The sequence below is a fragment of the Ambystoma mexicanum genome, chromosome 1q (assembly GCF_040938575.1).
Source record: "Ambystoma mexicanum isolate Mex_15411 chromosome 1q, UKY_AmexF1_1, whole genome shotgun sequence".
NCBI classification, from domain to species: Eukaryota; Metazoa; Chordata; class Amphibia; order Caudata; family Ambystomatidae; genus Ambystoma; species Ambystoma mexicanum.
Window position 1 is genome coordinate 623,405,834 of NC_090922.1, and position 13,395 is coordinate 623,419,228.

The 13,395-nt window shown below is 44.2% G+C and overlaps 1 protein-coding gene across 4 annotated transcripts in view; it reads right to left on the reverse strand.

Annotated features, from left to right (window-relative positions):
• The window catches only part of ANKRD45 (ankyrin repeat domain 45), a 508,183-nt gene that overhangs the window by 485,876 nt on the left and 8,912 nt on the right, over positions 1 to 13,395 (reverse strand). The gene's annotated exons all lie outside the window — the stretch shown is intronic.

Sequence of the window (13,395 nt, forward strand, 5' to 3'; positions counted from 1 at the left end):
ACAGAGGAACGGGGAAGAAAGGTGGGTGGGTCCACAACCAGAGTCAATGGGATTAGAAAGACCTGTGATTGAGAGGGGGCCCGGGGGGATATTCAAAACCTGCACTAACCTCTTCCTGGGCGTTCTCTTTTTATCTAACGGACTGCAGAATGAGGAGTGGATCGAGGATGCCGCAGGATTTTAATGGGCTTACTAGTACGGTGAGCACAAGAAGGCGGAGATGCCGTACTCACGCCCTGATAGCAATCAGCACCGGAGAAAGCCAGAAGAAGCCGTGCATGACTTTGGTTGAACATTTCTTTTCGTTTAACAAGAAGGTGAGCTCCAGAGAACGAAGGGGCTTGCGCTAACGTCCTGAGAGGCAACAGGACACTGAGCCACAAGAAGGACATGGTGTTTTCTTATTTTCTTTTAAACTATTCTATTTTCTTTGGACACTGGACGGTAAGCACCTGGCCACAGAAAGGCTGCACTCACGTCCGGACAACCACAGGGCTAACGTTCAACAAAGTTGTGGTTTATTGTGGACCTTTATTATCAATAAGAACCCGAGAAGTGTAAATCAAATAAAGGTGATTGTTTTACGTTCCACAACGTGTCCTGCCTTCTATTTAACAGTGGTGGCAGCAGTGGGATAGAGAAACGCCCAACCCATATCGAAAAATGGAAGCTGTCATTAAAGCTTTAGCTGAAGGCCAGCAGCAATTACAACAGCTGATACAGGTACAAGGGCACCAGGCACAAGCAGACCGCCAAGCCCTTCAGCAAGCCATCCAGGTACAGAGCACAGCACAGGACAAAGAACGAGAAGCACTAAGGATCCTGGGGGAGCGGTGGCCGCCAACAGAACCCCCTCAGCCATCCCTCCTATGGTCTTGCAGAAATATCAAGCAGGGGATAATCCCAGTTTTTTGAGTGGATTGCTAGAGCAGCCCAGTGGCCCCAGGAGCGATGGGCATTTTTCCTGGCCCCTCTGCTAACAGGAGATATGCAAAGGGCTTATCAAGCCACGAATCCCACAGGGGACACACTGTATGGGGAACTTAAAAAAACAATCCTGGAAAGGCTTGGGATGAACGAAGAATCCTATAGGATAAAGTTCTGAGAAACCCGGTTAAGACCTGGGGAGAGCCCTAGACAACGGTTTTACTGGATTCAAGACCTTGCAGAGAAATGGCTACAACCAAGCACCACCACTATAGGTCAGATAAAGGATAAAATGATGTTGGAGCAGTTTGTGGAGGCCCTCCCTAGTCCCATTCAGAGGTGGGTCAGACAGCACCAGCACGTAACAAGACCAGAAGCAATAGATGTGGCAACAGGCTACCAAAAAGCCGGCACACCCAGGTCTTTTATGATATCACCAGTAAAACAGATGTCTGAGCCCACTACAGTACGACACAGATCTTTCCGGGCACACACTTCTGAGCTTTGATTAAGACAAGAACCCAAAACGACAATGGGAAGCGGTATCCCAAGACCACAAGCCCCGCAATGTTTCGAGTGTGGAGAGTGGGGCCACATCGCCAGATTTTGCTCCAAGAAGCCTAAAACAGAACCCATGGAGATTGGGACACTGCAGTCACAAGAAATCAAAAGGAAACGGTTGCCATATGTAATAGAAGTGACTGTAGATTGAAATCCGGCGCAGGCTATGATGGACAGCGGAAGCAGCCAGAGAGCTATCTAGCCACATGTGAGCAACACAGACAACAACAAGGTGAGGAAAATAGAAGTAAAATGTGTGCATGAGGATATAAAGGAGTACGCCACACGGGACATCACATTGGGGCAGCAGTAATACCCACACTCCCAGCACCCGTGCTAATAGGCACAGACATACCTAAGTTTGAGAAATGGTTGCAAGAAGCCCCATATTCCACAACAGAACTCGAAAGACATCCCACCAGGATATACCTATCACAAGCTCAGAAAAGATCAAACAAGGCAGAAGGCCAAAAGCAATGTCAAGACATAGCCCTAGTGAATTGGAAAGTGGAAGAACATATACCATCCTTACGTACAGAAACAGGGTTAGATGATACCCTTAAAAGGGCCAGAGAACAAGCCCAGGGGATGTCAAACACTCCAGTTACAACTCCTCATTTTAAAGAAAAACAAGGCCTGCTATACAGGTTGACTAGAGGCCCTGACAACCAAGAGAAATAACAGCTGCTGGTTCCACAATCCTACAGAGAGAAACTGGTGCCGTTAGCTCATGATCACAATACAGGGGGACCATTTGGCTGAAAATATGACGTTAAAAAGATTACTGGATGGCCACCAAAGGGGGTGCGTGGATAAAGTCCACCTCCACGTGAACTCCCGGATCATAGGTCCTTGAAGAGGGTATGAGCCCCCACTTCAGACCCCCCCCCCCCCAACATTGAGATTCCTGTCCCACAAGGTGTGTAAACCTCCCACCCCCATTGGTGCAGGGAGAAAGAGCGAAGAAAATCCACTCTAGAACACGGCAGAAACGACCCCTGAAGAGGAGATCGAAAGTGAAAGTACGCCCTGCCTCCAGGCAGCATTGTATGCTTTGTCAAGATGAGGAAGTGAGCGTAGTTGTTCACCCCTGGGTCCCCCTCTTCTGGGCGTAGACCCCTTTCTCAAATGTCAGCCTCCCTCAGTCGGGTTCACAACTGCTTTCCTTCCCAGGGGGGCAATCTTCTTCCCCGGGTCTCTCTGTTGGGCTGGAATTGCTCTCAGGGTCTCCCTCAGTCGAGTTCGGACTCCTCTTGTGTAGTATTCAATATAACAAAAAGAAAGTTCCTTTCTTGTGGCACTTTAGGGTGATGGTGGTTCACCACTGGGTATCACCCTAACTACCATATGAAAGGAATTTTAAGTTGTGCGATACATCAGGTCCTCGGGGGAAAGAGACTTTTTGGTGCAAAAAGACTTAACCGTTGTAGAGTCTAATAATTGAAAGCGGAACTGTCAGCTCGTGCTGGGAAAGCTGGAGCGTGTGCTGTGCTCTGAAGTGCCACTGTGTCCTGTGCTCAAAACGTGGAGAAGGGAGACCCCTGGCTAGCACATCCCACCTTATTATTTGAGAACACTTCTTTTTATTGAAAACCCTATGCCACACTTTCTAGATTAGTTGTAAGGACTGGCAATCTTTTTTTTCTTTTTTTTTTTACTATAGGCCCTTTCACTTTGACCAGATGCCACAAGGACTGCCTTATTTTTCATTTAATGATCGAAGCTTGCTCCCATCTTAGATTTAGGTTAGATTAGGCGTTTTTCCAACCTGCATACTGTTTAAAATAAAGACCCTGGAATCAAGATCACGTCTGTCTTTACTGTTGCCACCATGAGCTCCTCACATGTCCCACATGCTTAGGCAACCCCTTAGGCCATTTCTGCCAAAAACTGATACTGCTACATGGGAATTATTTAAAGATTATCGCTCGTCACATTCAGAGCTCGTTCACCCGGCGGCCATCTTGCTCGGGCTCTCGAATGGCCCCCAGAGAACATTTAATTTTGATGGACACTACGACAACTCACTAAAGTTTTCCTAGTTTTAGGCAGGGCATGCCCCTTAAAAGTAGGGAGAGATAGCTTTCCAAAATGAATTAATAAACGTTTGTGGCCCACAAGTTGAGCTACTCTTGGCCTCTATGCGGTGAACCTCGGCTTCTGAGCCTCTCACAACGGTGCGTCAAGGAGCTTTCTTGCTTCCTGCTGCAACTTGCTTCCTCTCAGTTTCCTTACCCACGTCGGGAGTAATGGTTCTCGATATTTCTTGACACTTGATGTTTTCAAACATCCAAGCACCTATTGGATCCTTCAACAACCAGAGCGCATCTCTGGGTTCCCGGCTTCAGCGCTCTTTCATGCTCCAGTGCTCTTCCTCGTCTCAGTCATTCTACAAGGGTATGAAAGAGCCTTGTTGTCAGTTCAGATGGAAAGTATATTGCAGTATACCATAAGGGATTGGGAAATTAAGGGGTTGGCGTCATACCCTGAGTGGAAAGGGGGATAATATGTTCCAGATAGCCAGTCCACCTCACTCCCATGTATATTGTCTCTCCCATATGGTCCTCCTTCAGATGAATATCTGTGATAATTTCGAGAAAGAAAAAAACAAATAGAGAAATTACCTAATTTTTGGGACCGACAAATGAAATGTACTTTTTGCTTTTTAAACTTTTTTTGTCTAATGCGGGCAGAGTCCCCCTGTAACTCCACCCTAATTTATACCCTTACCCCACTCCCACCTATTATTTACCATACCATACCACACGTATACTAAAATACCTACTATTTTTGGTCAAATAAATTAGGTCATTTCTCATTTTTTTTTTTTTGCATTTGGTTATTTGTACGGATATGCCCTCAGATAGCCCGCGGGGTCAGGATATGGTAGCGGCTGCCTTTCCCTGGCCATATGAGGAGAGAGATTCCCCAGACAGGCAGTGACGACAACGCTAGATTCATCACAGCCCTTAAAATTGGTACAAGGTATTTCCTTCTGTGCTGTTTAAAAACTAGACAAAAAAAAGAGGAAAGTGCATCACAGCTGGAAACGTCTGAGGCTAATGGAAGACAATTTGCCCTGAAGTTAAACAAAAGAACCTCCTTGCGTGTCTCATGAAACCAACTACAGTAGTTGTCCGAATTATACCCGCGTTCGTAATCAAGGAAGTGCTTTACGGTTTACCACGTTCTTGATTAAAAAGATATTTGAGTTTAAGATTGGCATATTCGGGACAAAAGGATTTTATATTGACTGAAAGAGCCAGAGGAGATGTTAAGAATAGTTCACCACGCCCCATCAGAACACACTCATTTCTCACATATTGCAGCCAAGGACTGGTACATTCAGTATCAGAGAAGAACAGGTAGTGCAGGATCGAGCGGGTCAAAGGCTGCTCTCCATAGTTTGGTCCAAAATGTCCATGGTCTCAAGTTAATTATGTCAGCAATAAAACCAAGGCCAGCATCCAAGTGCAGTAAAAATGTATGAGCACCATTCAACACTCAAAATAAACCATGCAAAAAAAAATCATGTTCTTAGCATTGAATTGCTGTAATTGGGTTATCGCCCCAAACTTCAGCAACACAACTAGTAACTGCCACAGATTTTGCTCGATAAATCAGATCGAATCCATAGTACTCCCTCCTAAAGACTTGCTAAACTGCAAGATTGCTTCCATTACCGTGGGGCATTTTCTATAGCGCAATTAGAAGGTTGGTTACCCCAGTCCAGTTATTTTTTAAAGGCAACTCCAAGATAGGTAAATGATCGACCAGGACAATTTTGTGACTCCAGCTAGTATTGTGGGTAGCTTGTCTTTAAATCGACCCATAACGTTTGATTTTTTTAAAGATTTGGGAGGAGGACTCTTGCAGCCATAAAATCGGCAAATCCATTTACTAACTGCTGCACAGCTCTTGGGATGGGAGCAATTAGGACTTGGTCATCGTCATATGCGAGTGCGCACATGGGAGTGTTACCTTTTCTGCCATCTTTCTGGCCCCTAGTAAGACTAACAGGGCTGACTAACATCTATTTCACTACTTCCTTCTTTATCATTCAGTATCTTTTTTTCTTTCCTTTTAGGGAGCGTCGACTTGTAGAAAAGGATACAGGGGTCTCAAAATCCTTCAATATCTCAATCTCGCTTATTAGCTATTTTGCATCTTCCAATCAACTTCATTATTGTTGCTCTTTTGCCAATTGTTTCAATGCTGGTTCAGAAAATATTGGAGGGGGGCATCTGGCTTCCTATTTGGCCATAGTTGCACAAAGTTATTAGTTTGTGCTATTCTACTGTCCAACAAATGTGATCAGTGTAGTTCTGCTAAATAAGACTTTGTCATACTTATTTGGGGGAGACAGAACATACTGGTATCTTCGTTAACACCACATGAAAATAAGGGGGAAATAGAGCAATTAAACAGTTGCAAAACAATAAAAACAAATCTAAATCTATGATGAGACAATGTTATAACTACAAGATGAATCACTAGCTATATGTTTTCTTTCTTTTTCTGTGTGGAATACCCAACTGACTTAGTTTGCGTTGGCAAGTCCTTTCCCCATCCCTCTAGGCACCTTATCTAAACATTATTATACAATTAATCAACTACATATGCTAATGTAAAGTGAAAGTGTTACGTGCAATTATGCAATGTCTATGGCCATTATTCCTGTTCTGCAATGATGCGTCAATGCTTGCTCCAGTGACAAAGTGCTAAATTCTTATTACCACTAAGGGCTTAAGTGGAGTCATTATTAGAAAATATGAGGGGCCTGGGGAACGCTCGATTGACTTGGTGGGAGGCTGCAAGTCTGTCTCCCACCCCCGATTTCCAATTGTCTAAAACAATATCCTCAGGCCACTGGTACACAAATCGAACAGGAGGTGGGCGTACCGGATCCAATTTATGTTTATATTTGAGTTGCAGATGTGACTTGCTGCAAGTCTAAAGTTAGGCAGGCTGTAACTGTATTTATCAGATCTTCTATATAGGGATACATCAATCTTTATTAGGTATAAAATATTTCTCCCACTGGGCTTATGTCTGTAGTCGGTCAACTGCCAAACAGCTGTAAGGTTACTCAGACACTCATGGTCACGCAAGTAGTAGTAGACTTCGCTACAGGAGCCATTAGAATACCAGATAGCATAAATTAAAAACAAGAGCATCATTATCTCCTCCGCTTTGCTGTGGTGTCCATCAACAAACATGATCCAGGGTCCAGTGCAATCCAGTTTCCGTGCAGGCAGTCTAGATTGATTTAGTACACTGCTCATGGTAAGTCGGATGTTCAGGGCGAGAATATTGCTCAATGCCTTGTCATTAGGTGGGAGGCGGGCCTCTCTTTGGGCCCAATATTGGGCTAAGCCAGGTTCAGCATAGCATAGCAACACAACACCTAGGGCTTTGTGATAAGAGGCTAGCGGGGGCCCAACAGGGACCTTTTGGGGATCTGCATGGCCACTGCTGCTTTTCCGCAGACACTCACCACTAAAGCATTAAATAGGTTTACCATGGGGTATAAAGTAAAAGCATCCTATTCGCTCACTGCTGTTGCAGGAACTGACATTCACCCCTATACTAGTGTTAAATAAGTTTAGCGTGTCCCGCAAAGCAAAAGGCTCCACCTTGTTGCTCACTGCTGTGGGAACTGCTTGGCCGCTGCCTGGCAATGCTCACTCCCAGAGCGTTAAATATAGTAAGCATGGGGCTTAAAGTAAAAGGCTAACACGCTGTTTGTTGCCCGCAGATATAGTATTCAAAGACCAGAAAATAAGGGGCCTGGTGTACGTTACAGTAGAGGACACTCTGCTAGGATGGCAACACAAAGACCCAGTTTAATTTCTAGACTGCAATGCTGAGGAACTAGTTATGACAGTAAACATGTAGTGGTAGTAGAATGCAGACATACTAAAAGAGTATGCAGACATTTTCAAAGATTCCTTAGGAGCGTTAAAGAACTTCATAGATGAGATCAGAATATGAGAGGCAGCAGTACCTGTCAAGCAGAGAGTCAGACCGGTTCCCATCACCTCGATTGACACATAACTTACTGAGACAAAAAATAAGAGAGACAGTTGAGGCAACAGTGGTTGAGTCCTGTCATGATTAAGAGAAGAAATGGGTCAACCTCAGAGCACTCAACCAAGGGTTAGTGAGCAACAGCTTCCCGCTACCGCACACAGCCGAAATTATGCAGTCGCTCCAGGGAGCGAAATTTTCTTTAAACTAGATCTAACAAGTGCATATAACCAGGTAAAGCTACACTCAAAGTCGAGAAAGCAAACAGCATTCGGAACAAATGTTGCCACGTACCAGTATAGAAGAATGCCATTTGGGTTGTGTTCATCAGCCTCTGTTTTCCAAAGAATAACGTTAGAAAAATCATAAGGGAACATGACATGACCCTGAAAAGGGTACTAAAGAAGCTAAAAACTCAAGGATTCAACCTAAAATAGGGAGACATGCAAAATAAGCAGAGACAAGCTAGACTTCTTAGGGTATACCATATCAGTACCAGGACTGAACAGAAAGAAAGTTTGATGCAAGCAATAAAACATGCCCCTGAACTCCAGAACAAGTAAAAATTAAAGTAATTCATAGGGAAGGCATAGAATAATGCAGCATGAGTAAAAGACTTTTCAGACAAGACGAATGTCTAAGGAAACTGTTAATAAAAGGGGAACAATTTGAGTGGATGGCACACTGCAAAAATATGTGATCAAATACAAGCCAAATCGCAGGAGCACCCAGTATAAAGCGGTTCAACATCAACAATGAAACCACAATAGCCGTCGATGGCAGTGTCTCTGGCGTTGGAGCCACACTCATGCAGAGAGAAGGAAAGGAAGTGCACACCGTGGCATTTGCGTCAAAAGCCCGAACAGACACAACACTACTCAGTCATAGAAAAAGAGATGTTTGCCTGCACATAGAGTTTGTTGTCTGTCCAGAGCTTGTATTTTCTCCTCCAGAGGTAGGTTCCGAAATCATTTAAGGCATACGTGAACACTTTAGGGACCAGAAATACAGGAGTACAGACTCCTAAATTAGCCAATCAGCCTGCAAAATGCAGAACACCACATTCAAAATAGAACACATCGTCGGATGGCAGAACTAATGAGCAGAGTGTCTCTCTTGACAACTAGCAGCTCGAGAAGGAAATTCAACCTACATAAGAGAAGAATGCATGGTAGCCCAAGTGATGGATAATGCAAAACCAGGGGGGAAAAGCCATAGGATCCCTGATAGTGATGGAGAATGGAGTACAGTTTACAACTGAAGAAATGAAGAGGTACCTGGGGAACCACATCAAGCAACAGACACCCACCTTGTACCACCCACAAGGACAGGGACAAGTCAAACGCGTGAAGAGGTACATTAAAAATAAGTATACAGGCTACAGACAGAAGAAACCTGGGCTGCAAGGAAGAAGAAAAACAAAGGCATAGCAGTACAAACAAGACCCAACAGCGTGAGTGTCACTGTTCATCATGATGAGAAAAGGAAAAGCTGGAACAAAGTTGTCTCTGCCTGGGTACCCTGAAACAATGTTACAATTGAAGAATAGGCGCTGTGAGACACACTGGGTAGGGCCAGCGCTGAACAAAAATTCAAATACAAACTAAAATAAGAAAATGTAAGCACAGCCAAAACCAAAGTGAAGAAATTACAACAAAGGAGTAAATACATACACGATGCCAAAAAAGCAGGAAAGAACCAGACCATAAATCAAGGAGATTGGGTAAAAATACGAATGCCCCACAAGGACAGACAATGGGGGTCATTCCGACCCTGGCGGTAGGGGGTTAACGGCACCGGTAAGGATGCCGGTGCCGTTAACCCCCTACCGCCTTATTACGAGGTCCCTTAGCGGGTCCCACCAGGGCCGGCTGGTTTTACCAGCCGGTCTTAGTGGGACCCGTTAAGGGACCATGGAGCTAATAACGTGTCCGCAATTTGCAGGCCCGTTATTAGCTCCTTCCCCATTCCCATTGAGCCCTATGGGGGCTCAAATGGGAATGGGGAATGGTTTTCGAAATGGGGACATACCAGGTCCGCATAGGTCGGAATGTCCCAGTAAGTCTCCATTCCGACACCACGGACCCAGACCAGAGTTTGGAGGCAGCTGCCTCCAAACTCGGAATGACCGCCAATGTCTCATTTCTATGAATCAATACAAGTGGGGAAAGCACAAGAACACTGTATACAAACAGATGGGAGAAAATAAAACAGAGAGGGCCCTGCAAGAAACAGACAAAACACAGTAGAATACAGAGAGAGAAGAGAGTGTCAGAACAACAACTAAGAATGAATAGATGAAGTAGCACTTTAATAGGTGAGAATGAAGGGCAAAGAAAACTTGAACACACACTCAGGAAGAACGAAAGCCACACACAGGAATCGAGGGATGAAACTATCAAAGAGAAAATGGAACACGATAAGCAAATGCAGGGAGAAATCAAGATTCCCCATGGATCTTGCAGAAGCAAGAAGCTGCCTGAAAGATATAAAGACTTTGTAGTGGACTAATTTGTTGTATACAAAATGGGATAATGCAGTGACATGTACGTCACGCTTCAATCACTGGGAGCGTGAGGTGTGCGCGGGGTGAAGGCAGGAAGGGGGGGTGAACAGCCTGTGCAGAGGCAACACAGTCTAAAGACGCTCAAATCGCTGCAGCATGCTCCTATGTGGCTCAGCAGCATACATACTTGTATTACCAAATAAATATCAACACACTCAGCAGATTTTGGCACTCTTTATTTACAATAGCATTCCATACCTCTACGTCACTATTCCTTGTCCCAGTACTTACTTGTGAGGTCCCCGACCTCTATCTTAGGAATCCATTCCATCTTTTTATTAACACGCATACCTGTCCCACCCCTTCCCAGTAGTGTTGAATCGCGCCTGCTGAATGCAATTACAAATCTTAAGGAAATCGCTTTAGGCGACATCGATAGAATTGATCTTATTGATCAATTCAGAACAGATCGTGTAGTTATTAATTTCCGGTCAAGGCTGATATTTGATGTGGCAATTAATGAATGGCACACTGTGGGTGGACTTGGTTTTGATTTAACACCTTATTCGGATATGGGTTACAATTAGGATCAAATGTACGACAGAAATCAAGACATGCTCATGCAAAATTAAATTGTGGTTTGTCTGGACCATTTTAGGGGTCGTGACCATGTGATCCAGGTTTTAAAGAGTGATATAAATCTGGTAGAACAAATAAGGGATTGGTCATGGATAACGGAGCTTAATGCGCCATGAACCAAGGGCAGGCTATCCAATTACCCTAATGTTAGCTGCGCCCATTAACTTTTTTCTCCTGGAACATTCGTGGTCATATCCATCTGTTAACCAACCCTGCTGTCGGCAAACCTGGTTTATGAAAGCTCTGGTATTGGATGGCTATGCTTCCCATTTTCAGGCAGCCAAAAAGGGTGTTCAGGGTCGGCCCTTTGTCGGTCTACTAACAGTTGTGAAATCTTGCAGATTTGTATCCATTGTAGAATGTATACTTGTTAGCTCAGGCATTTTGGCAACCCATATCAGGTTCACTGCAGAGTGTGATTTAGATATTTTATTTGTCAATGTCTATTGGCATGCTGGTCTTTGTAATCTGAACGTTTTTATTGATCATATCTTGACGTGTGCCAACGATTGGTTTGACAAATGTGGATGGTTAAATTCTTTTCTCTGGTGACATAAACGCAACATGCATGCTTCCAGATGCTGTACAGGGATTATTTCCAAAGATGACTGGGAAAGAATATTATGGGTCTATGTGGCTAAATGTCCTCGGTGGCATGGGTCTCATTATGCTGAATGGCTCCATAGCCGGTGACATTCCAAGCAAATGTACCTGGTCCAATGGTACCTCGCAATCAACACTGGACTACATTTTTGTTAGAAAATGTCTTTTTGAGAAATGTAAATCTCGCAACATAAGCTCTTCAGAATTTAGTGATCATTGTCCTTTGGTTGCTGAATATAAAACTGGAATATTAACATATAAGGGGCAAGAGACTACTTCTTGTGGTCTAAGGGTAAAGGTCTCCGGTAACACATTGTTCTGGAATCCTAGTACTGTACAACATGTGAACAAACATTGCCACAACAGGCCTCTCGCCTACTATACAGGACTCTCAAATCTAGGTGTGTTTTTCCTTCCATAGCCATACCGTATTGTGAAACCTAGGCCTCTATCTCCCACTATACAGGGTTCTCAAACTTAGGTCTACCCCCATATCTGCCTATTATATTGTGAAATCTACTGTATTGTGAAACATAGGCCTCTCTCCTGCTATACAGGACTCTCAAACCCAGGTGTGTTTTATACCGTAGCCAAACTGTATTGTGAAACCAGGCCTCTCTCCCACTATACAGGGTTCTAGTTAGATGTATCCCCCATATCTGCCTATTATATTGTGAAACCTACTGCATTATGAAACCAGGCCTCTATCCGACTATACAGGACTCTCAAATCTAGGTGTGTGTTTCTTTCCGTAGCCAAACTGTATTGTGAAACCTAGGCCTCTCTCCCACTATACAGGGTTCTAGTTAGATGTATCCCGATATCTGCCTATTATATTGTGAAACCTACTGTATTGTGAAACCTAGGCCTCTCTCCCACTATACTGGACTTCACAAACCTATGAGTGTTTTCTCCAGTAGCCAAACTGTACTGTGAAACCTAGGCCTCTATCCCACTACACAGGGTTTTCAGAGTTAGATGTATCCCCCATATCTGCTTATCATATTGTGAAACCTACTGCATTGAGAAATCTAGGCCTTTTCTGCCTATTATATTGTGAAACCTGTATTGTGAAACCTAGGCCTCTCTCCGACTATACAGGACTCTCAAATCTAGTTCTTCTTCTCTGGTAGCCAACGTGTATTGTGAAACCTAGGCCTCTCTCCCACTCTAGAGGGTTCTCAGAGTTAGATGTATTCCCCATGTCTGCCTATTATATTGTGAAACCTAGGCCTTTTCTGCCTATTATATTTGTGAAAGATCGCTCCAGCTGAACAACTTCGAAACCTACAGCATGTATACCTCACACCACCTTTGTGGACACAGGCAGAAGGCACTGCCAAACATCCATGCACCGTAGAATGCAGCTATGCCTATGCTCATCCGGTCTAGCAGTGTATATAGCCGTCCTCACTGAAACACCTAACGTACCTCAACACCTCTGCCACGAGCATACAGCGACTACCAACGAGAAGAAATTTGGTACAGCTGCCCACACATCGACCCTCTCAACAATAGCACTCTATCGCAAACCACCAATCATCGCCCACGCACGTGACTGACTTGGGCTGCTTAGTCGAGCCAAGCCAGGAACCTAAGTCCTAGTACGGGCGAAAATGCACACATGCATCCCCTAATCTAAAACTCTTAGAGCTTCCAACATATTGACTACGGTCACCGAGGGCATTCCAAGCACAAGGCACATTGAGGCCATACAAATGGGGAAAGAGCGCTATATAAATAACCAAATACAATACAATACAATACAATATCTAGGTTTAACCTTGCTCGAATGGCAGTATAACACCTTATCAGTGGACAACTATGATATATTCATAGAAGCGCTTATTAAGTATAGTTTTCCGATTGATAAAATGTGAGTGAGGGATCCCGGAAAGTAAAGTAACATGTACACTGCTTCGACCCTGAAGTAGTCCAAAGAAAAAGAGAACACAAATCAGAGCTGTTATTAATGCTAGGAATCTATCACCACTAGAAATGCGCTGTAGCATCAAAAAAGTGAAGCAGGCCTGTAAAAACGGGCTGCAGGAAAATAGTGTTTTAATATGCCAGCGGGATGCAGAAAGCATGTTGCAGACTCTGCGAAACAAAAACTCCAAGGCATTCTG